Raw genomic sequence first — 25,272 nt, forward strand, 5'->3', positions numbered from 1 at the left:
TTCCTAAACCTAGCTCCTATTTAGCTAGAATCTATTCTTAGCCTCTATAGTTAGTGAAATACTCTACAAATAGCGTTCGTGATAAGACTAGACTACGAGTCGTTCTTCTGGAGTTTATTTGCAATTTTACCTCATTGTAAAGTAGGAGGTTGTGATGATCTTATGTAACAGAGTCGATGTTGTAATTCTATAGACATGCCTTGGACCCGCATATGTTTCTGTTGTACCACTCGGAGCGATATAATACTAGTGGAACGGTGTTTCATTGGTGTTATATCAGACTTGCGTACTACACCATGCAGTGGTATGCCGGGTCACCACAGTTGGTATCAGAGCCAATGCTTTGACCCTAGGATTAAAACCCTTTAAAGGAGACCTATAGGATTGTTAGTGTCTATAGGAAGTTGTCCTAGGTAAACCAAATTATTCTTATGACTTGAGATGGATATTCATTTGAGAATAATCCTGACACACTTGAGTCAACATTTCTTACCTAGCTTACCAAGATAAAGTAAAGTTAGTCAGCTAATCCCAAACATGTAGCACATCATTAAGTCCTTAAAACAATAGACGAGTAGATCACAGTTGGTATACAATACATGGTAGTCCAAAGAGAGGATACAACCATAAGGAAGATATCCTATTGGAAGATGTGTACCAACACATGTTATAGTTAAATAAGATTTTTTCAGACCTGTACTAGAAGTAATACCAAATAATGAAGATAGGTGTATAAGAAAATTATCCTATTAGAAGGTGTAAACCAATACAAGTAATGGGTAAGTAAATTATCCAAACTTGTAAAACAACTGATAGTAAGGGATGAATATAAGTTATACGAGGTAGTATAAACCATGATGATTCAATCATGGGAAGTAAGGAAGAGTGATAAGAATAATATATGTCGACTTATAAGGTAGAGTTGTTAATCATATATGATTCACCTGAGAATCATTATGTGATGGACTAGAACATCATAAATACTTAGGAGGAGTACAATAAGAAGTCAGGTGTTCACTAATAGTGCAAGAGTTGTGTTTCAAAACCATGGGAAGTGTGCCAAGCACATCATGACCATAGTCTTATGGTAGAAATACTTGGAAATATAGCAACTATATTCCAATAGTTATGTGTATAGAGTAGCCATGTTACAACCTAGACATATCATGTGAGATAGTCCTCAACAAAATGGAAGTTAAGTTGTATTTCCAGAGAAAATTAGGTTAACCTTAACTCCCTAGACCACTTTGTTTCAAGTTTATCTTATTGCAACTGTGCAATTAAGGTAAAGGTTGAGACAAATAGTAGACTTCCATATATTCATGCCAAGTATCACGATACAAACCTATCTTATGTGGTGTTATATACTACACATCAGAGCCTGATGTTTAGAGATGTCTTACTCAACTATTATATTCAGGCTTATGATGGTGTGTATTATATGCACAAAGCTGAATCTTCTTGGATTTTATTGGATTTTCATTGTTTGACTAGATCCATACATGAAGTTTGACTTTGATATGCAAATGCATGTTGCAATATCAAGTTCTTACTTGATGTTACAGATCTAGAGGGTAATGGTAAACGTGTGAGGAAGTGACGAATTCTGGAAGATTCCGAAGACAAGATAAAGTTGCATCAGAAAAAGGAAGTAAAGTTGTGGGAAGCAACCACAATCTTTGGAAGGAAGTACCAATAAAAACTCATGCTTAGCCTCAACAGAGGAGTACTTTAGTACGGAAGAAGCATGAAAGTGAGAAATCTGGTGATTATGGTGAAGCTCAAGCAGAACCATAGTCATAATAGAAGAGGGAATGCATGGGAAATCACTTAGGATACTATATTCATAGTGTCAGCTAGTGGTTTTCTTGCAAAATAAACCCTGAATGAAGGAAGATGATATATGAAACCATAGCAGAGATAAGAAGACCATAGTTGGAATCAGAAGACCACAGTTGTGGTATAGGATCAATATTCCGAGATAAGGTAGAAGATGTCTCGTCCAGTTGATCAAAACCTATAATAGAGTACCTTTTTAGATAACAAATAGCCACAATTGGTATCAAGTAGTCCACCATTGGATTATTTGTACCAAGAAGTTGTGAACAAATAAAATTTTGTTAGCCAAATAACAATGACCTATAATCGTTTAGTCGAAGGATTCACATTGGATGTCCACAAATTGAGTGGATATACCACAGATATTCTTCGCAAGATCTTAGAAGAATACAAACCATAAGCTAGACCTAGACCAAAATTTTAACCATAATTCCAATGATTGGAAGAATAGGAGCTGAAGACCATAAGAAAACTCTAAGGGGTAGAGTAAAGATTGAGTTGGATGTACAATAACTCAATATTTTGAGCAAGATAGAAGCAGAAGGTCTGAACCAAGAGGAAGTTCGATCTTATTTTCATAAGATTATCGAGCACTATTTTCAGAAAGATGTCAGACCAGAAGCCGAGGTTCATACCTCGAGGAAGTAAGAAGTGGACTATAACTTGAGAAAGTGAGTAAGATTTACTCAGAAGTACGGAAGCTCAAGTAAGCTAAGTTTAATGAAGTTGGATGAAGGAAATACTATAGACCAAATACAGCCCAAAAAGGCCAAAGACCGAAGAAGATAGAATATACCAATACCAAAGACTAATAGAATGATTCCTTTCATGGAACCTAAATAACCCAAAATAGTTGTAGGTATCAACTATAAACCATGATGGGATGGACTAAATGAGTCTAATCCATTCTTAGGAAAATAAACCATCATGACCATTTCCATGGTCAGTACCTTACCAAGTACCATTATTGCAGTTTTGGTAGTAAGGGAAAACAAAGACCTATTTTATCAAATAGGAGAATGTTATCCAATTAGTCCTCAATTAAGACTGTCAGGACAAGAAGAAGACCCATCATTGATTCTTCAATGAGAAAGGAAACAAGACTATAGGGTTGAAAGAAATCAAATAATTAAAGTTAGAAGCCATGGCTCAGAGACAGGTATTATTAGATTCCAGAGAAAAAAATCATAGAACTGGAATAAGAAACTAATGTTCAGAGAGAAACCCTAATGGATTCCAGGAATAATCTGGACAAGGGATATATTCAATTATATCCAGTAAGATCACCATGGAGTTCGAGAAAAGATTTAGTCTGCACAAGTCAGATTCACACTCCGAAACGTGAGAGAGATCAAACTTCGAGGACGAAGTTTAGTTTAAGGGGTAGAGACTGTAATATCCCAGGTATTGGGGTTACAAAAATAGAGGAAACAGATGTGTGCACTGCATTCATGCATAGAAAATCTGGGGAATTTTCGCGCTTTAAAGTAAAACATTCACAGTAACTAATGTTTCACTTGACCTTGGTGGAATTGAAGTAGCTCATCAAGTCAAGTGCTATAAACCTCAATGTGACTTTGTTAAAACCTTGTTTTGGGAAGAGATGATTTGATCTAAAGGATTAGAGCAAATGGAATTTCAACAAACACAATAACATATTAATCAATGATCAACTACTTGATCTTATTAAAGATCACAACATGATATTCCTCGCTATAACATATGAACATACATCTACTTGTAAATCAAGTAACAATGAATGCAGAAACTATTCTTCACTTATCTTTTCCATGTCTTAAACTAATCCTTGATCTTACCATGAACCTCATGGTATCCATTTCACTTCATTCTTGGAAACATGACAAGGAGATCAACTCTAGAAATACACATTGTTCTCTATTCCAAATAGTTAAGCATCAAACCCAGTGAGGTGAGAGTTCTATTATAATTATTAGAGAAGCATTAACAAACCTGGAGCAAAACCTTGGATATACATCTAAGTATTCAAATCATCATCTCTAAGAGAAACCCTAGGATATTATCCAAGACAATTCCTAGAGAGATAAACCATTTATATTTAACATAGACATTGATGATCACATCAATCTCTATGGAGCCTAACCTTAGGTTAGTATTAAAGACCTTCCCAAATGAGAGAGACCAATCATACTAACTCTAGCCTTACTTAATAAAGAATCAGGGAAAACCTTTGAACTAAGGTATTAGATTTGTAAACCAATTCATCTTGGAGGGGTGAGATAACCAAATATCCAACTGGATAAGATAATATCCATGAGTTGATGAAATAGGGAGGAGACTAATCCAACTAAGTTAACCAAGTGGAATCTTAGCCTCGATACCTAAGTAAATATTAGGAGTATACCATAAACCATAGAATAAACCATTCCTATATGAGAGAACTCAAGCTATGGGGTTACACTCAAGATAGTTGACGCAACACCTGGATTTGAGGGAGAGAACTATTCTTATAACCAGATGACCATATCATCATTGTTGGAGTAGAACCCTAGCAGAATATCTCAGGCATTCTCCTGGGATATAAACTAATGAGACAACCATAGAAGTTCCATCCTAGAAAGTGAAATAGAAGTACTATACCCTAGTTGATCAAGACAATGCTTGATCATAGAAGTGAGAAACTCATTTCATAAGAGATACTTTAGGAAGCCAAACCTTGATCATTATAAATTGGTGAATGATCATAAACCCTAAGAACTTGAGGTATGTGAGGATAAGTTAAACCCTACTAGTATAAGTAGATCCCATTTCCACATGAAATTATAGGGAGATCACTAGTAATCAAATCTAGGCTTATATCCCAACCTTTACTTGTGAATCACTTGGTGATCATAAGTAGAATCCTACCACATCTACATTCCACTTATTCTTCACCTAAGAAACATAAGAAAACCTAAGAGTCAAACTCCATACTTAATATAGTGAGAAACCATCCATCCATATGACCAAAGTTAACCATAAAAAGAACTATAACCAATGTAGTTACTTTAATGATAAATTGAGGATAATAATCGAAGTTAATTGGTAGAAGATAAAACCAATTCTCAAATCCTTAGTAATTAGGGAAGCACATAAAATGTTAAGTAAGCAACCACCTTATCATAGTTAGGGGAGATTAAACCCTAACATGCAATATGGTGTCATCTCATCTCTACAACCCAGAATTAAATCTCAACCCTAGTTTGTGTATCACTTGGGTGATCACAAATAAAACCTAAACCACAATTAAGATTCAACCCATGTGTCATTAGTTAAATAGCATTGGAACCCTAGATTTGCACATCAAATAAATCTTATGCTTCAATTCTTGAACATAAGCAAAATCTTGTGCTACACTTTATAATTAAAACCATATGTATGGTGATCAACCACTTAACCTATTAACCAAGATCAAACCATGATGAGAGTAGAATTACTCCAAGTATTTCAAGGTACTAGTAAAATACAATAATAGTGCTAACCTTGAAATAGGGCTATAATTAAACCTACATGATCTTAACAAACCAGTGCTCACATAAAATCTTATGCAAGTGACAAAATCCTAAAAATAGAAACCAAGCCCTAATAACAATCTCTGAAATACTTTGAGTTCAAAGTATCAAATCTAATCATTCCAAAGTATTGGATTCATAAGAAAAAGGAAAATAAAATGAAAATATAAACTCATGTTTAATTGCTATTTTAAATAAGCCAACCAGTATGAAATGCAATCAAATATAAAATACTTGTTATAAATAGAAAGAATGGTGTAATAATCCTTGTTCTATAACTTGATGAAATTAACCCAGTTGTGAAGCCTGCAAAAATAACAAAGTTCAAATAAGCAAAACTAAAAAGAGAAAAAGAAAAAGAAAACAGAAAAGAAAATAAGAGAGAAGAGGGGTGCTTACCTGGGCAGGCCACGGCAGCCCAGCACCAACCCACCAGCAGCAGCCTGCTCAGCAGCCCAAGCCATAGCCCAATACTAGAATCGGCCCAAGACCACTTACCCCTTCGCTTCGGATAAAAACGAAGTGGACGAGATCAACTCCGTCTCCTTCGTCTCTGGGAGCACGGGAGAGTGCCACGGCGCCGGCGAGCTCCACGTCCCGGCCGCCAAGATGGACTTCCGCGACCACCGTCGACCGTGAGGACCGTATAAATAGTTGGCCGAAACCCTAGCCTCCATTTTTCCTCTCTCTCTGCCTCATTTTTCCCCAAACCGCAACCCTAGTTCATCCCGGCCGTCTCCAATCGTCGTCGATGGAGACCACCCCCAGCCTCGCCGTTACCACCATCGTCACCGTCGTGCTCTTCTTGCTCAGCCTACGCAAAGAATCAAGCCGAAGCCCTCTGCAACACCCTCACCGAGCTCGCCATTTCCATCGGCCGGAGATGTCGATTCCGGCGACTCAGGCCATCCCCGACCATGCCGTCAAGCCCTGCGTACTCCTGGTGAGCCGCTGAAGCTTCTCGCATGCTCGCCTCGGTCGATTATACACCGTAGCTTCGCCGCGCCGTTTAGCTGCATCCGCCGCCGCGGTATGTGCTCGCCGGAGCTATTCCGGTGACCAATGGGAGGAGGCGCCGCCACCCAAATGCTCAGCATAGCGCGGCGTACTCCACCCGCACCTCAGCTCGGGCGCGGGAGCGCCGAATCGCCGGCGCCAACCCCGTCTGCCCGCCGGCCACCGTGTCCATCTCCACGCCAGTGATTTTGACTCGGTCAAATCCTGCGTGGCAGATGAGGTGGACACGACCCCACCTGTCTGTGTCCTGGGTAACACTAGCCCGGGTGTGTTTAGTAAATTTTAGTTTCTATTTCAGATTCATAAATTACTGTAACTTTAAATAAATCTAGAAAATCCATATTAACTCAGAAAAATAAAAATAAGACATCAAAATTCTTATAAAAGTAAATTCTAGCCAATAAAAATATAATTTGGAATTTTCATTTTTAATAAAAATTTAATTGTTTTAAACATAATAATTAAGTCTTTTCTTTTATTCAAAATGCAATTAAAATTCAGTAATTAAGAAAAGTGTCCCAATTAGATAAAAATCAGTAAACAAATAAAGAAACATTAAAACTAAGTTTTCTTTATTTGTTATTCTATTAAATCATTATTAGAGAGATGTAAACCCTAATTAATATTTACCCTAAATTATTAATTATTTAAAAATAATAAAATGCCAAATTCAATATTATTTTATTTCCAAGTTACTAATAACTTCAATTTTACCATGAAGTTATTAATCATAAAACCATAGGGTAAATAGAAAACCCTAATTCCTTATGAAATGATGTTACAACCCTATCATTTCATGTGTAATCCTAAAACCCTAACTCCATTAGGAACCCTAGTTCCATTATTACATGTGAACCCTAAATTACTTCTAACCTAAACCCTAGGTTAGAACATGTGATCATGGTACCTTCTTTCAAAGCATAGAACCATAGTAGCAACTAAGAGCTTGTCTTGGCCACATAAAATGTAGAAGACCTATCACTAATATATGGGTATCCCATGTGTTCATCTTCATCAGACCTAAATAATCAAGTAGGGCCAACCAAGTGTAAACCCTAGATCCTATTATCAAAGCCATCATCCTTATTCATTCCTATATAGCATCACACTATTGTGATAAACCCTAACAGCAACCATACCTACTATTTTACTTTACATAACCCTGTTCCACTAAACCCTACTAGTGTGAGATACTTATGAACCATCCTATTTAGGAACCAACTATTCTCTACTTAGAGATCCAATGGCTAATACAAGATAACCTCAACCTTAATTGTAATACTTCTTATTATTTAAGAAGTATGTTCTTCAAAGGTTATTCTTTTGAAGAAAATAAGGAATCATCATCAATCCTGCCTAATAGGACCTATAGCCAATAACCAGCTATCACCAGCAAGGTATACCAACCTTGATAGCAACTATTTATAATAAATTGCTCAAGATGCCTAGGCTTAACTCAACCTTACAAGCCCTTGGTGTTGATGAATCCAACCTTGTTAGGATCCATCTACTACTTACTCCAGAAACCAATTAGAACCATCGAAAACCATAGAACCCCACAAACCTAATTATCATACTTGTTCTTCATTAAAGAACGTGTTCTTCAAAATTTATTCTTTTGAATTATATACTAAATAATCATCAACCATGCATTATAGGACTTAAAATTGACAACTGCTCTTTACTTATTATACAACTACTATTCCCTGGTGTGTATGATTGTTACTATGCATTTTACCACTTGCTTATGATTCTAAAACAACACAACCCTGAATAAGAACCTTGTTTGTGAATCACTCTAAAATTGCAACACACCCTGAACCAATCATTACAACTCACTAATCCTAAATCATCGGGGTTAGGTCACGCTTAGAATGATTGCATCTCATACTTATGCATTATTGCATTCTTGCCAATCTTTTAAACATCGTCCTTACCGGACGATGATGCTATTTCAGAATTTGGAGTTATTGCGTATCGAAGACCTTGCCTGCATAATCTTGCAGTCAAGAAAGGCAAGTTCATCACTTGCTCATGTCATTTGAGTATCTTTATCAAATTACTTGCAAAGTACTATGGTTATCACTATTGCATAAAAACCAAAACCACTATTTTCATAACTATGAATATGACTATGTGGTTGGCAATGGAACCATGGATTGTGTTGATATGGCGGAGGTTCCATTGCAAGGGTTTATATCCATCTAGGACTAAACAACAAATGTCGTCCAGTGATTCTTCTGCCGTAATAACCGTGTTAACCATAAGATCCGGAGTGGGACGGAGTAGTCAAAAGTGTTTCCACCTCTCGTTCATCAACGGACGCGCTTTACCGTAGTACACTTGTAATCCAAGGGGGCAAGCTGGTGAGGCTGGGGAGTCCTAAGTCCCCACGGCATTGTCCGTAGTACACTTGTCGCCCGAAGGAGCAAGATGGTGAGGCTGGGGAGTCCTAAGTCCCCACGGTATTGCGTTCTAGGATGGGTTGCAGCTACCGGCGGAGGAGTTTGGTTCGATCCCAGACTGTCGTCGTGGTCGGGGTCCACCCTGAAATCTATGGGAATAATGGGACCGGCGAGGACCCAGGGTCGGGGCATGCAACAAAGGGTGGGTGTTCGAGGTAGCGGAGGAACATGATTGGCTAGACCTTATACCGAGCCTCACACCATAGGAAGTGTGGACGGGAAAGCTGCCCGGTTGGCACCAAGGTTAAGATCTCTTATGGGTAAAGCAACACACCTCTGCAGAGTGTAAAGAACCGTGACCTGTCACTCCCCGTTCCGGGATATGGAACTACGAACGCGGCCGGAAAGGAGCTCCATGAAGTTCTAGTAAACCGGTGAAGGCTGACGGACATAGTTCTTCTGAATAAAAGCAACCTTTTGAAGAAATGATTATGAAAACCTACATTGGTATTAGACTTTCTGGTCTAATGCCGTAGCTAGTGCATTAAACACCTCTTTCCTATAATGAACTTGTTGAGTACGCTCGTACTCATCCCACTCTTAAATCCCCTGCTTAGATATGGAGGCCACAAAGGAGGATCTACAGTACAACTCGAAGGCCGAGGAGTCAACAACTACTTCATGAGACAGGACCCTGTCAGAAGAGTCAGATACCACACCCAACAAGGAGAAAACCTAGTTTAGCCATAGAAGGGAACTAGTTTCCTAAACCTAGCTCCTATTTAGCTAGAATCTATTCTTAGCCTCTATAGTTAGTGAAATACTCTACAAATAGCGTTCGTGATAAGACTAGACTACGAGTCGTTCTTCTAGAGTTTATTTGCAGTTTTACCTCATTGTAAAGTAGGAGGTTGTGATGATCTTATGTAACAGAGTCGATGTTGTAATTCTATAGACATGCCTTGGACCCGCATATGTTTCTGCTGTACCACTCTGAGCGATATAATACTAGTGGAACGGTGTTTCATTGGTGTTATATCAGACTTGCATACTACACCATGCAGTGGTATGCCGGGTCACCACACATTGGCTGCCGAAGGGGAGTTTCTCGGTGCATTGCCATCGCCCAGAAGAATTCCTCATCTTCTTCGCCCGGAGGGAAGACCGCGATAGGGTGCTAGCAGACGAGGTCATAGCGTCGCCATTTTTCCGGCTGCTGCTCAGGCCATAGGCGCGCCGCACGCACGCGGCGTCCGGCGGCCTCTGCGTGCACGTAGAGATCGAAGTGGAGGGGGTGCCAGCCAACGCATGGAACTTGGTGATGGCGGAGGCGATCCTGGCGCCGGCGGCATGGGTGGAGCAGTTGCATCCGCTCACGAGGAGCCGCGCGGACATGGGCACCTATCATCTATCGGCATGGTGCCTCGACCCCGCGTTGATTCCAAAGGAGGTGGATCTTCACGTCGTGGAGCCGGATGTACCACCGTCGCTCGAAGACATGGCGGCGCCGGCGCAGGCGGTTGTGCCGCCACACATTAACACTCTTGCGTACCCGCTGATCATCCATGTGACCACCACCGTCGACTTCCGCCGGGCTGCCCCTCGCGACAACACCACCGGCCGTGCTGAGGATGGAGATGGAGGAACGCCAGCGTGGCCGACCCAGCGCCAGTACAACTACACACGTGCGATGCCTGATGACCTACCAGGGAGGGGCGGAGGCAGCATTGGCGGAGCTTCCGCGTCCTCCGGACAAGGTGGTGGGAGTCGTGGTGGCACCACGAGGCTCCTGTCCTCTGGGGCCGTCGTGGGCGAGCCAGTGACCGCGCCGTCGCGCCATGCCAAGAGGAGGAGACGGGGAGGGCACAAGGTGCGCGAGCTGCGGGCACGCGCTGCTGCACAAGCCTCTGGCACTGTGGCTGAGGATGGGGAGGCCGCCGATGGTGCCGTGGTTGGACGAGGGGAGGCCGCCGTTGGCGCCGTGACCGAGCAAGCTGAGGATGGGAGGTGAGCCCCAGTGCTGATCGTTGGCGCCATGGAGGAGCATGCTCCGGATGTGGGTATCACCAACGTGAGGAAGGAGCTGGAGACCACCGCTGGCCCCGCGACGGAGCGGACAATGGCCGCAAGGAGCGCCGCCGTCATGGCCATGGACACACAGGCGTCGGCCGCTTCTAGCGCCATGGGCACGGTGACACCGGTCCGCACGCCGACGCGGACGGTGGTGGACCCACCGGTCCATGCACCGATGCTCCAGCTGGTGGGCCTGGTCGCGGTCAATGACCGTTCCAAGGCTACCGGCTACATATCATGGTGGGGCCAGAGGAAAGCCAGGCACTGGTGGACGTGGCCGGTTCAAAATCGGCGGCGGTTTCAAACGTCGTGACAGGTGGTGGGACCAGCGTCAGAAGGTTCCGGGCTGGTGGACTTTTGGTTCCGTTTGGAGATTCTCCCGCGTCTTTGCTCGCCACCGGGCGGGAGACGGGGCCCATTCTGTCCAAAGACCAACGCTGGAAGAACTGGCTGGGCCATTCATCCCCAGGCCACTTCTGGGCCTTGTCGCCTTCGACAACCCACCTCTTGCAGCTGCGGACGACGGGCCCCTGGCCCAGGACGAGAATGGGTCCCCTTCACATGCTGTGCTACAATGCAAAATCCTAACTCTATCGCCTATGTTGGCTGATGCTTACGGAGGGAAGGATTTGGAGGTCGACGACGACGAAGTGGATGAAGAGATAATGGCGGATCCGGGCCCACAGCGCACCGTAGAGGAGGACTGCACGGCACCAGCCCCTTGCATCACCTCTCCGTATGTATGCCGCTTTGCCTCGCCACCACTGGTGTTTCAGAGAACGCGACAAACACTGGTGCCTAGGGTACCGGTGACATTGGCGCGACCAAGGACGCTTGGGGAATTCCTTGAAGCTGCGAAATCGCGCTCGGATGCCATCCTACAAACCCCTACTGTCAGGCGACGGTTGGTGGAGCTGAACTTCCAACCACGATGGAGCTCGAGGATTGCAAAGCAACCGAGAGGGATGAACACTGAGATGAAGGCGGTGCGGAACCTGATGCTCAAGCTTGGACTACTCACTGGAGATGAGGCGCCGTCGATGGCTGCCCTAGAAGCTTACTACAAGATGTACGAGCTCCCCTTGACAGACGACATGATTGAGGCGATCGATGAGTTCTACGGATGGACGCTCTCCACGATCAGAGGCTGCTCTCCGCCGATGCTGGGGATGTCGGGTGGTCGCCTCATGGAGGCTTGACCCCGATGTCCGCTATCTAGGGTGTGTCTTGTAGTCGGTCCAATGTTATACGAACCTAAGATTATGATGTCCAATGTGCGAGGCCTCAATGATTGTGCAAGACGTACGGCTGTTAGGAGTGTGGTAGGCACCATGGGTGCATCTATCGTCTGTATCCAGGAAACAAAACTTGCGGTTGTAACCCCTACCATTGTTATGGAAGCGCTTGGTGCGGATTTTGATGCTTACTTCTGCTTGCCGGCGACCGATACTCGGGGTGGGATGATTATGGCACTACAAGAAAAATGCCACCTAGGGACGCTCTAACTAGGACGTTTTCGTATTCGTCTTAAATTTCAGAACCAGTTGGCACGAAGAGACGTTATTTGAGACGATCGACAAATCGTCGCATGTTTTCTGTACCCCAGGATTAGTAACCCTAATAGTTTGCTACCCTGGAGAAAGAAACTCACGCCTCATCCCACCAAATCTGATCTGAGATGGGAAAATATATTCACGCCGGCGTGTCCCATCCACACGCGGCGACCTCTTTTGCGCCGCCGATCTTCAGAGCGCCGCCGGCTCTTCCTCCCGCTCCTCCACGCCGCCCCCCTCTCTTCCGGTATCCCTAGTTCACTCGTCGGCATCACCTCTGCAACCTCGACCCTCTCTTTCCAAGGACATACAGGTCAGGAGCCGGCAATCTCTCCACCCACACCAGCGTTCAGGGCGCTCCCGCGGTGGCTAGAGACGAACTCCTCTCCTTCGTGAAGGCCCCGCGCGCTTATTTGTGCAGCCTGCAGAATTCTAGTTCACGCAAGGATACATCCTCAGGTTAGATCACCGTTTGCCTTCCATACTATATGCATACAGATAAGGTGTTTGATAGTTTTACATAGATAAATGTGTTTCTGTTTCCGGTTAACTGCTACAACATGGCATCAGGTTGGGCTTAAATTTTTGTTAGACTGCTATTTTTCTGAAGTTTTTTACTGAGCGAAATTCTAAATGATGTCACGAGGTACCAAACCTCCATCAGATTTATCCCCCGCTCGTGAACTCTGACTATGCTATATGTATTGCAGGCTGTGTTAGAATTTTTTGATTTAATTTGATTGTGCATCAATTATTAGCTGATGATGATGTACATCAGTGCTTGGCAAGGTTTGTCACTCTCCCGCAAGTGAGATTCTATTAGATGTAGATGGACATGCTTCGCCCCTCTGTATTAGTTAAGATCTATAACTATTACCATAAATTTGAATCATGTTTGCATATTGTTTACTAATTTTTTTTTTCCTGTAGATATGAGCTGTGCAAAAAACAAGCTAAAATATCGAAGTGAAGAGATGGTGTTCCTTTGTTATGGATACTGCCTCTAATAGTAAAATACTTCGGTGCTGCTGTGTTAATGCTTGGTCGTTGAGCGTGGGAATATATCTACGCAATTCCATATTCTTTCGGTATAATCCATTTGTCTTGTTTAGCCAGTGCAGGATATGTTGATGGTTTGATAGGAGCCTTTTTAAACTTTGCTCTATTTGAGGAGAGAACAAAAATTTACAAGGTAGCAAACCACAGTTCTCAGGAGTCACTAGTTTCCAGAAAATGATGTAATGCATGTTCAAAACAATATTTACTCTTCAAATGTATATACTCATATACTACATAGTAAATTTCTCTTATTGGTGTGCCTATCCAAAAGTGAGACTTACTAATGAAGTGTTCTAGTTAATCTACTCGTACTTTGATTTCACTTTCTGTACAGGGCAACCATTTCAGATGCTTTTTGAAGTTGGACAACAAAAATATCCTTTCGGCGGTTTTAGGGGAAGCCTTCTTTGTGCCGTGAAATTCAGTCACTTTTACCATAATATTGTTCATCAGGTAAATAAAATATCACACCCCCACCCTGCCTTGCCCAATCCTTGGTCTAGATCTTCATACCACTGTGAATCTCAATTTTCAAAGATCAGTGTCGCCTTGTTGTTTAGTATAATCCATTAATTCTCTTTGCAGTTTGCGCGACATATCATGAATATGTGCTCTACAGCAAAGAGGGAGAGGATGAACCAACAAAATATAGCCCTGGCAGTATCGTGCCATCTGGACTGGACATGCAGCTAGTTGAAATATCTGTTATGGATGTGAAAGTTCCAGTTTCATCAAGTTTATTATCTTCTGATGCAAAACCATGCCCTCTCAAGTCGTGGATGGATATCTAAGGAGAAGTTAATATGGTGGCTTGCAAGCTCATGTACTATTAACTGTATACAAGATCTTATAGGTAGATAGATGCCAACTAGGTGGACAATGCATTCAGGATTTAAGTGAATTTTATCCAGTCGAGTCTGATCTTCCCTTTGTAATAGATCTACAGTTTGGCTGTAAAATACATTTGATCTTAACAAATAAAGATTTTTTTCTAACGGTGAGTTGTATACTAGATTGCAATTAGTAATTATTATCGACAGTACCAAATAAAAAAGAAAAAATATGAAAAAACGAACACGCATTCCAGTTATTTAAGACGCAATAAAGCGGCTCAACACATGAGTAGAGACGATGTGTATGGGCATCTAATAAAATGTCTATACAACTCTAAAGATGCTTTATCAGCGTCTCAATGCCTACTAAACACGCTCACGTAGCGTCTCTACATATCTTGTGACGATGCATAACAAGACGTTTCTAAGACGCTTTACCTAACGGACCTTACGCTCGTGTAGAGATGATATTAAGCGTCTTTAGCATATAAGTTAGATGTCTCTACATGCACTATTTGTCGACAGTGCCCACATAGGTGCTAGTAGCATCACTGCGAGGGTGACGCCCCTGGGGGGGGGGGGGAACCATGGTGGTGGCTGACCTGCGTCTACGGACCACAGGCTGAGGCTGATAAGATCGCCTTCCTGGATGAGCTACGTGATGTCCGCAGAATCCACCAGGGGCCTTGGGCCCTCTGCGGGGACCTCAACATGATCTACCGGGCTGAGGACAAGAACAACGGTAACCTTAACCGTAGGATGATGGTACGATTCCGTCGCTTCCTGAACGACTGTGAGCTGAAGGAGATCTACATGCATGGCCGACGCTACACTTGGTCGAATGAACGCGAAACCCCTACTCTCGTTCAGCTTGACCGGGTATTTGCCACGGTGGCTTGGGAGGAACTCCATAGTAGCTGCAGTCTGCGCTGCTTGGCGACGGTTGTGGCTGATCACTGCCCCCTCCTCCTTGACTGCACCACACAGTTGGGAGGGTGGAAAAGGTTCCAGTTCGAGCGCTTCTGGCTGCGCCTTGACGGGTTCGATGAGGTGGTTCAGAGCGCCTGGGAGGTGGTCCAGGGGGACACTGACCCCTTCAGGCGGCTCACTGCTAAATTGAAACTCACAACGCGCCGGCTCATGAGCTGGAGCGACAAAAAGGATGGATCTATCAAACTGCAGCTAATGATAGCGCCCGGGAGGTGGTGCTGAGGTTGGACATAGCCATGGAATCCCGATAGCTCACACCCGATGAACATCGACTCCGGGCACATCTTAAGCAGATCTACTTAGGGTTGGCCTCGCTTGAGCGGACGATGGCTCGCCAGCGGGCAAAGATCGCATGGCTGCGGGAGGGGGACGCCAACACGGCCTTTTTCCACCAGCATGCGGCCTACACACGCCAGATGCTATGGAGAGAGTGCTCTCAGATGTAAAAGATACCTGGTCCTACATTTGGGGAAATTCTGATTTTTCTTCTCAAAAAGCATACAAAGCTCTAATTGGATTTCAACCAGCAGTCCCTCTCCTCTCATGGCTTTGGAAATCATCTTGCCAAGCAAGGCATAAGTTTTTCTTCTGGTTGCTGCTTAATGATAGACTCAATACTAGAAATCTAATTGGGAGGAAGAAAATGGTCTTGCAATCTTATAACTGTGCAACCTTGGAATGTAATAGAGAAGAACCCTGCAACACCTCTTTTGGACATGCCCTTTTGCAGAGGAATGCTGGAACTTTATCTGCCCTAGTCGACAAAGAAACCTCTCTGTAAATGAAGCCTTCCAGAATTTAAAAGATTCTTTAAAGCTACCTTTCTCGATGGAAATTATTATCTTGGCTTCCTGGGCACTATGGATGACACGAAACAACAAGATCTTCAGAGGGCAGAGTGCAAGTTTTCAAGGATGGAAATCTATTTACATGGAAGAACTCAAGCTCCTTGCTCATAGGATGAAAAAGAAACACAAAGCTTGTTATGATTCTTGGTTAGCCTCTGTAGTGTAGTTTTTTGTTTCTTTCTTCTTCTTCTTTTCTTCTTCCTTTTTGTAAATATGCTTGTACAGTCTGCTTTATATATATAAAAAATTTGCAGTGGGAGCCTTTCCCACTGTTTAACCTCAAAAAAACAGGCGCCAGAAGAACGTGATCCACATTTTGAGGGTGGATAACGCGGTTGTTTCCGACCATGCGGCCATGGCTGAAGCTACCTTCGCACACTTTGAGGGCCTACTCGGCACCTCGGTGGCAAGGGCACACTCGCTGGACATAGATTTTCTGGATGTCATTCCAGAGGATCTATCCGAGCTCGAGGTGGCGTTCACGGAAGAGGAGGTTTGGGAGGTGATCAAGCACCTGCCGCCAGGCAAAGCTCCCGGCCCCAACGGGTTCACGGTTGAATTCCTGCAGAAATGCTGGGGAGTGGTCAAGGCTGACTTCATGGCGGCTTTTGACAAGCTTTACACGATGTGTGGGCGCGGATTCCAAGGCCTTAACCAGGCTTTGATGGTGTTGCTGCCCAAGCGCGCGGACGCTACGGCGCTAGGTGATTATAGGCCGATAAGTCTTATCCACATCTTTGCCAAGCTGGTGGCGAAGATCTTGGCTACTAGGCTGGCCCCTCGGATGGAGTCGCTGGTGGACCGCAACCAATGCGCCTTCATCCGCAAAAGATGCATCCACGACAACTTCATGTTGGTCCAGCAGACAGCTCGCTTCCTGCACAGAGAGAAGGAGCCGAGGGTGATGCTGAAGCTAGATATTGCTCGGGCCTTTGACTCGGTGTCCTGGGGTTTCCTCATGGAGGTTCTCCAGAAGCTAGGGTTTGGCCCGAGGTTCCGAGAGCTTGTCTCTCTGCTGCTGGCCACGGCTAGTACTCGGGTGCTGCTTAACAGCGAGCCAGGACCCCCGATCTGGCATCGGAGGGGACTGAGACAGGGGGACCCCCTGTCGCCATCGTTGTTTGTCCTAGTGATGAAATCGCTCAACAAGGTGCTCGCCAAGGCATCTGAGTTGGGTGTGCTGCGACGGTTGGCGCGGCGGGACCTGGCGACCTCTGTGTCGCTTTATGCGGATGATGTGGTGATCTTCTGTCACCCAGACGAGTCAGAGTTGAGTGCGGTCCACGACATCCTGGAGCTATTCGGACAGGCCTCAGACTTATGCACCAACTTCGCTAAATGCTGAGTGTCCCCGATTGCGTGTTCGGAGGAGGAGGCTGGGGCTGCTGCGGTGCACATGGATTGCCAGCTAGCGCCTTTCCCTATGAAGTAGTTGGGTATTCCCCTGTCTACAAGGCGTCTGTCGGCCGAGACCTTCCAGCTGCTTGTGGACAGGCTAGCTGACAAGCTGCCGACGTGGCGGGCATCCTTGATGCCGCAAGCCGGACGTTTGGCGCTGATCCGAGCCGTGTTGGCGGCAATCCCGTTGCACCAGCTAACGGTTCTGGCCCTGAACAAAAAAGACTCTGAAGCAGATTAACAAGATCCTGCGAGGGTTCCTCTTGGTGGCCCGGGCAGAGGCCAATCGAGGTCACTGCCACGTGAACTGGGCAAGGGTGTGTCGACCGTTGCATCTAGGCGGGCTGGGAATCCCCGACCTGGCACGTATGGCCATAAGCCTTAGAGTGCGCTGGCTGTGGAGGATGCGCACTGACCCCCTGCGTCCGTGGCGTGGGCTGGACATGCAGTTCTCGAAGGCGGAGTTGGACATCTTTGCGGCCTCCACCTCGATGAGGGTTGGCAATGGAGAGTCCGCTCTCTTCTGGGGGGACCGATGGTTGGGCGGTCGTTCCATCAAGGAGATGATGCCGGAGGTGTACGCGCTGGTCCCTAAATGGCGCAGGAAGGTGCGTACGGTGCGTCAGGCACTGGTAGACCGCACTTGGATCCCCGACATAGTTGGAGCACCTAGTGCCCTTGCACTATGGCAATATGTGCAATTATGGAGCAGGCTGAGGGATGTCCAGCTTTCGGAGGAACAGGACACGATGACTTGGGTTTGGACGACGGATGGCCAGTACACCTCCCATTCTTGCTATGAGGCCCTCTTTCATGGGAGGATCACCTCACATTCATGGGAGCTGAACTAGAGATCCTGGGCGCCCCCTATGGTGAAATTCTTCATATGGTTGGCCTGCCTCGACAGGTGCTGGACGGGTGAGAGGCTGGCGCGACGTGGTCTCCCACATGCGCCCAAATGCCCGATGTGTGACCAATCCGAGGAGACTATGATGCACCTACTCATTGGCTGCTCATTCTCCAGGACGGTCTGGTTCGAGGTCCTCTCGTGGATCCGATCCACCTCTGGACCTCCTTCGGAGGGGGACTTTGTGGAGTGGTGGTCGCAGGTGGTGCGTACCGCCCCTCGCCAGTTGCGTAAAGGTACATCTTCGATAATCATGCTCACGGCATGGTGGATCTGGAAGCACCGGAATGCTGCGATCTTTGACAACGCACAGCCTTCAGTGCCTTCCCTGCTCTGCGACATCAAGACCGAAGCGCAATAGTGGGCGAACGTGGGAGCCCGGGGTGTCCGCCAGATCCTCCCTTAGACTAGGTCTCCTTTCTTGGGTCGAGTTGTAGTGCGGGGTGTTCGTCCTCTCATGAACATGTACATATAACCTTTGTTTCTATCTATCAATGCATCGAAACGCAAGTCTTTTGCTTTCGCGAAAAACAATACCTCCTACCTGAAAATTTTCATAGCATTTCTGTGATGAGCTTTGAGTTTGTTATCTATCTATACCTAATAATAAAGAAGCTAACGTTTTCTTGATTTGGTCCGTCATTATGCGCTTTCGTCCAACCTAAATGCGCTTTCGTCCCCCGCTGAACCGTGCCGAGTAAGGAGCCTCGGGAGTTCGGTTGGAACCGATCGATCGAGCCTCCTCAAATAACCAATCATCCTACTGTATCGCACAATCCTCAATTCGACTACTACAATAAAGATGTAGGACAAGGGACGGCGTCAGGCCAGCGGATTTGCCATGGCCGGCGACAAGGTTGTTTAACTCAAGATTGGCCTGCTTTCCTGCGCACGTCGATAAAAATAAAGCGGATTGAAGTAGTTTTTGTCAATCGTAAGGAAGCGGCCTTCATAATTCGTATTTCCTAAAATCGGATCGGAGCGGTTCGGTACGGGAAAAATTCTCCAGTACCAGCTTTCCTTTGCACTGCCGGCCATGCCATGAGAGCCACCCTTGCCATGGCTGACCCAAAGCTGCAGCACCGCCTCGTGCAGCGCCGCATGTCAACGGCGAGGCAGCGGAGGCTGAGGTTGAGTGCCGTGACGGTGAAGCCGCTTGGAGATTTCATCGCCCTTGACCTAGGCTCTCCAGCTCGGGGATCGACTAGATCGGGAGCGGAGACCCGGGTTCTTCCGAGGCTCATCATGGTGGATTTTTTTTTGTTTGAAAAAATCTTGGCGCACTGCCGCACGTCACTGGCGAGACAGCCGAGGCCTGTACAAGTGCCGACGGCGAGGGGGAGGTAATGTTTCAGCGCCGGCGGTGGGCACGACGCCATGGTCCAGCCCACCCTGCTCATGGATGTCAAGTTCTCCCGCGAGATCGATCTGGCGCCTGGAGCGACCAGCGCCGACGACTCCGCGGCGATGCGGGTGTGCCTGCACAATATCCTGGAGACCCTAAGCCGTGTTGATCCACAGCAACTGCCCCGGCCATGCGGTGTCCACCCTGCTCACCTGCTGAAGCGGCATTTGTTCAGCTCTGGTTGCCTCGGTCTGTCAGTGCTTGAGTGCTTGTATTGCTTTTCTCTGATTCAGTATAGTATCGATCTGGAGTATTGTTTTGCTTTTCTATTCTGCATCTATGTGCGTGTCCTAGATTTGATATCCAGTTTGTACGATTTGATTTTAACACGCCCCTACTTAGCTCCTACTACAAGGTAAGAGAAGATTTTGATTTAGATGCGAAAGGTATTTGGCAATAGTTTTGGGCTGCTTTGTGCGGAAAAAATGGCATAGATGAGATGTCTTGAGTCAATTGATCTGGTCTGCGCGGTCCATATTTTTAATACTCCCTCCTCCGTCCCTACAGGCTATATACCTTTTTGGCACACAAAGTAGAAAATGCACGCAGTTGGTGGAATCGTAGTTTTTGTATGTTCGCTAGGGCTTTTCATGTTCGTGCTGCATAACCTCAGCGATGGGACAAAATTCGATCACCATGTTTGTCTGAATCTGCACTTCTGCCACCATGTTACTGTTTGGTGAATGTTTACATGGAGTTAGTGATTGAGTTTTTGTGTTGAGTAGTTTCAGCAGAAATCCATTGCATTAGCTTAAGTTGCACTGGAGGTTTAATCACAATGCAAATATGCAATTACCATCTGAGTTTGGTATGAGCTCCTTGAAAGTTACAAGTTTCAAGATGGTGATGCAGAACATGCGAAATTTTTTTAAGCACACGAATCTGCTGTCACTGGAGACACGAATTTATACCAACTATCAAGAAAATCTTAAAGTTTTGGGTCAGGGATTTCCTAGCCGAGCTGCTCTCACGCTTCTTTGCATGCTTTAGATTTCTTCTAGAACTCTTTAATCTTTGTATTATTATTTATTCCGTAGTCTTCTGATGGTTTGGTAAGTACAAATGTACGATGCCACGTACAAGAGCTGATTGGTGATATGTTTTTGATTCAGGTTCCCAAGTGCTGGGCACAAGAGTAAATTAGTTAATTATTATTTCCCCTTTTGTTTTTGATTCATTTCCCAATGCTGGTGTTGATTTGATTAGTGCTTGATAGTTGATCCAATAAAAACATATAGTTAGGTAATAAAATCATCGGTCACAATAAGACATGAATAAAATCAAGTGTTTTTCTCCTTTAGAACACACCTGTATATTAATCTTATTTTCTTCCGATGCAACGCACGGGCCCTTTTGCTAGTACCTAATAATAAAAGCAAAAGGGTTTCTCCCTCGGTCGTCCGTCCAACTTTAAACTACCCCTAAAGTTATTCCAAATTACCCACCGCTGCCACCCACGAGTGAAAAAACGGTTCAAGCCCCTCCCGTGATTACCTTCCGTGGACAATAATCTGCCCCCGCTTCCTCCGGATTTGGCTGCCGCCACCCGCTCCAGCCGCCGTCGTCGTCTCTCCGACCTCTTGCCGTTGACTCCGCCTGCCATCACCGATGTCAGAGACCATGGCTGCACTGAACCATAGGGTACAACCATGAAACCTATGCCCGGTATCTGAGGCCTCCTCAAGGGCTTGGGGAGCGCGCCCGATCGTGGGGCCATTGGAGAGGCGGATGGAGAGTATGAAGCGGCAGGAGCTACCGGAGCCAGCAGTCGTGGAGTCAGGTAACTGTCGGAGATGCGGCGTGGAGGATCTGTCCTGATACCTGTGCGGGTCGTCCTCTTGCATCAGCAGCAGCCTCTGCTCGATGGTGGTTCCAAGGGAAAAGATGAACAACGCTGTAGGCTGTACCAACCACTCTCTCCTTCCCTGATTCATGAGACAACCTCCACGTCCTTCCCTGAGGCCAACTGCGTCTCCTCCACAAATGCGGTGGCAGCAGGGGCGGAGCTAGAACTATTCATGGGTATGCAATAAATACCTTATGTTTTTTGCAAAAAAAAATCAGTATTTAAGCTCCTATATGCATGCATATATATGTTAAGAGTTCTTTTGTACGTGTTTAACTCGTCTGTAGGGAAACAACGTGCTGTCCAGGCCATCCCGAGTTCAGCCGGGAGCGAGGATGTCAGGATGTCCACAACGAGAAGGAGACAGTGTCTCCGAGTGGATTCAGCTCCGCTGGTTTCGTGCTTGTTTGGTTCTGAAAGCCAACTCTACTTCCCTAGGTCCTATCCGCTGCCAAGTAAAAATAAAAATTAATTGCCCGGTGCTACGCCCATGAAAGAATAGCTTACAGTGTAAGATTGAGAAGATTCGGAAGTGGATGTAGATCGAGCCAGGTCTGAAGGCGTGCTTGGTGTTTCTCTCGTCAGTACGTTGTAGGTACATGGAGGGATCCCATTACTCTTTAAGCGATAACAACGCATCGTTGCAATGACCTATGTTATGGACTTCAAGGGGGTTAATATACTAGCAAATAGCTTTGGTGCAAAGTAATGAGTTAAACTTTTTTTTTTTGAACTGTAATGAGTTAAGCTTGTTCTGCCTTTGAATTTGCCAAAGGCCAACAAATGATTCCAATATTGCACCCCTTCAAGTTACAACACGCAATAGTTTGTATATTGGCTCACCACTATTTTTGTAGTTGAATTAATGTGCTAAAATCTTTATAGTTAAAAATTAAGAATTATTAGTTGAATTAAGTTGATACTCTGCGAGAGTAATTACGGACATCCAATCCTCTTTCTCATTTTTTCAAGAGATAAATCATGGAATTATAAAATTTGCAAATATATTGCCTAATGCGTAGGCGACATGAATGAGACACAGGTTGAAATAGAGAACATGAACTTAATGGTTTGACGTGGTCAATCCGTAGCAAAAAAAAAGGGGTTCCATCATCCGTCAGATTTTGCCCCTATATTTCGCTGAAATTACATCATGTGCCACCGCCAAGTTAAAAAACGGTTCTCTACAAAAATTTGCTCTACCCCGCCTGTCCCCTTCCTTCTCTCCATCGGCGGCTGCACCAGCGCCAAACCACCCGCGCGTACGCGACCAGTAGCAAGCGCCATCAGCACGCCTCGATTCAGGAACCTATGATGACGTGTGGACAGCGGCGCACACAACAGGCAGGCTAGCACACTCACACGGATGGATAACTCCTTGACCTCTGTACTTGTGTTGCCGGCAGACTCCAAACATGGAGAGCGAGCAGGCAGCGGCAAAGAAATCGACTATGGCCTTGGCAGGAGAGAAGGCGGTGACTGTCGTGGACCACCGGGTCTGTTCGGTATCGCGGCGCTCTTCCGGCCGGCGGCCATCCGCCCTCTTCGTCATCTGTAGGACACGATACCACGGTTCAAAAGGTTTTCGAGATTGGTGGCAGTACAAACTGAATGCAGGGAGATCACGGAACTATTTGTGTTCAAGGCATCTCCGGAAAAGTCATCACCTATCTCACCGGTCCGATGGTTGCAACCGTGACCGCAGTCAATACGTGGCAAGGCGTGGGCATGGACGCACGGTGTTCCATCTGGCTGCAGCCTCGCAGGGACCTTAGATCTCATTCGGATCGGTCTGGTACGCCAGTCATTTTTTAGTTTAGTCCCTCGGAAATCATGAAATAAAACCGCTATAATGGTAATGCATGGAAGAAACATAGTACAGACCATAGTTGCCGACGATCCGGAACGCTCGGATCGCGGAACGGGGTCGCGGAATGAGGTTCGACAAGCCATCGAATAAGGATCGCTCGGGGGTACACATCTTTGGTACGCGAAGTTGGATCGTGGATCGCGATCCACTTTGATTTGGGTCGATGACCCCGGAAAAGAGGAGCAGAATCAAGATTATTAATAAGCCTAAATATGACGCTTGGAATTACCGTTTTTACGCATTATTTTTAATGGGCCTACCATATTCTAGGGTCGCTAATATGGGAAGACGAACGGGATGAACAGGATCGCGATCCAAAAACGAATTCCAGCGATCCAGGCGCGTTCCCGATCCCGATCCGGATCGATCGACCCAGGATCGCGGAACGCGGCAGCGATCCCGAACCCTGCAACTATGGTACAGACCCGCGACTAGCGCCCGAAGCGTCGAGACCGCCGCCCACTGCGAAGGAGCTGAAGCGCATCGTGACCCCATGGAACATGCCCCTCGCGTTAGGCTGAGATTTGGTGAAAGATTAGCACGCGGAGGAAGAATGGACTAGGTTGCAGGAATGAAATTAGCAGCAACTCGCCTCTGCTATAATTTCATATGGGCTCAAACTTTCTTTACTTTTTTTCACAGAGTTAGTAGCGGAAATTCTCAAAAAAAAAGGAGTGACATTTTTGGCTGGATTTTTTTACCTCAATGCAATATTGGGAAACAAGGTGACAAGGGATTAACTTATCAATGCCTACAGATTGTAGAATAGGGTTTTAGTCGGAAGTAGAGGGCAAGTAGATCTCGAAGGTTTCAGTCGAAAAGTGCTCGACGATGTGGAAACTAGGGTTGCGTGAAACAATAAATCGATGCTCTCTTTGTCCCTCGACTCCCCCTTATATAGGAGGTGGAGTCGAGGGATTCATAATACACAAGTTACAGAGTCCGGGAGGGTTTCCAACCCATCCCGCAAGATTACAAATATATCTTTCCTAATACAACTCTAGCTTTCCTCAATACTAACTTGGGCTTCCGAATCTTCATATCCATCGAGTCGTGGGCCTTCAGTAAACCTCGGGTACCAACTTCGGCAGGTCCATTGGGGATGCCTATGTTAGTAACCCCCGAGATTTTGCTTGAATCGAAGAATCAGGGAAAATCTCCAACTTTATAGTCATTCAATAACTCTGTCGAATTTATCACATATCTTTGGATACGCAATTATATATTGTACAGGGATAATGGTAGTTGGGGCTAGTTCATCTGACGGATCAGGTACTAGTTAACTGCTCTAGTGGCAATCCGCAAAAACCTACTTCAAGATCACGTCCCTGGACATGATCTCGGGATATTGGTGTAAACTTCGACAGGTGCCGCTTAAGGTCTTACCATCTATCGAGTCCCAGTCATATTTTATCGGGTACCTAACGCGTCCATTAGGATTTTTCTTCGTATATGTTGATACAGAAAAAAGTAGCAAACCGCCGTCAGAGACAGTGCCACGCCGCTCAGAACGGATCTGGGGTCTTACCTTCGCAAAGTTTTGCGGCATTCAGAGATTATTCGCGACTTTGGCGCTCTGAGAATATATTGTCGAGTGCTTTTTCGGCTGATGGAATAACACATTTTATTGAGTCAAATGGATGACTTATCTTGCCTTCCCAATGGGAGTATATGTAGAGTTATTTGTATAACTCGAAAT

At 45.4% G+C, this 25,272-nt stretch overlaps 2 long non-coding RNA genes across 7 annotated transcripts in view; one reads left to right on the forward strand and one right to left on the reverse strand.

The window, feature by feature from the left end:
• The window catches only part of LOC139831370 (uncharacterized), a 139,312-nt gene extending 120,265 nt beyond the window's left edge, over positions 1-19,047 (reverse strand). The window contains exon 1 of the long non-coding RNA XR_011746082.1: positions 18,990-19,047. This is a non-coding gene — a long non-coding RNA (uncharacterized lncRNA). The remainder of the gene's footprint in view (positions 1-18,989) is intronic.
• LOC127302121 (uncharacterized) lies at positions 12,442-14,471 on the forward strand. 6 transcript variants are annotated; one of them, XR_011745602.1, is made up of 4 exons: positions 12,442-12,876; positions 13,128-13,273; positions 13,348-13,929; positions 14,062-14,471. It is a non-coding gene; the product is annotated as an uncharacterized lncRNA (long non-coding RNA). The 6 variants fall into 6 exon arrangements; XR_011745601.1 differs by having other exon boundaries at positions 12,444-12,876; positions 13,128-13,206; XR_011745600.1 differs by having other exon boundaries at positions 12,448-13,273; positions 13,348-13,609; positions 13,811-13,929.
• Positions 19,048-25,272: the final 6,225 nt, after the last annotated feature.

The sequence above is a fragment of the Lolium perenne genome, chromosome 5, assembly GCF_019359855.2.
Source record: "Lolium perenne isolate Kyuss_39 chromosome 5, Kyuss_2.0, whole genome shotgun sequence".
In the NCBI taxonomy this organism is placed as follows: Eukaryota; Viridiplantae; Streptophyta; class Magnoliopsida; order Poales; family Poaceae; genus Lolium; species Lolium perenne.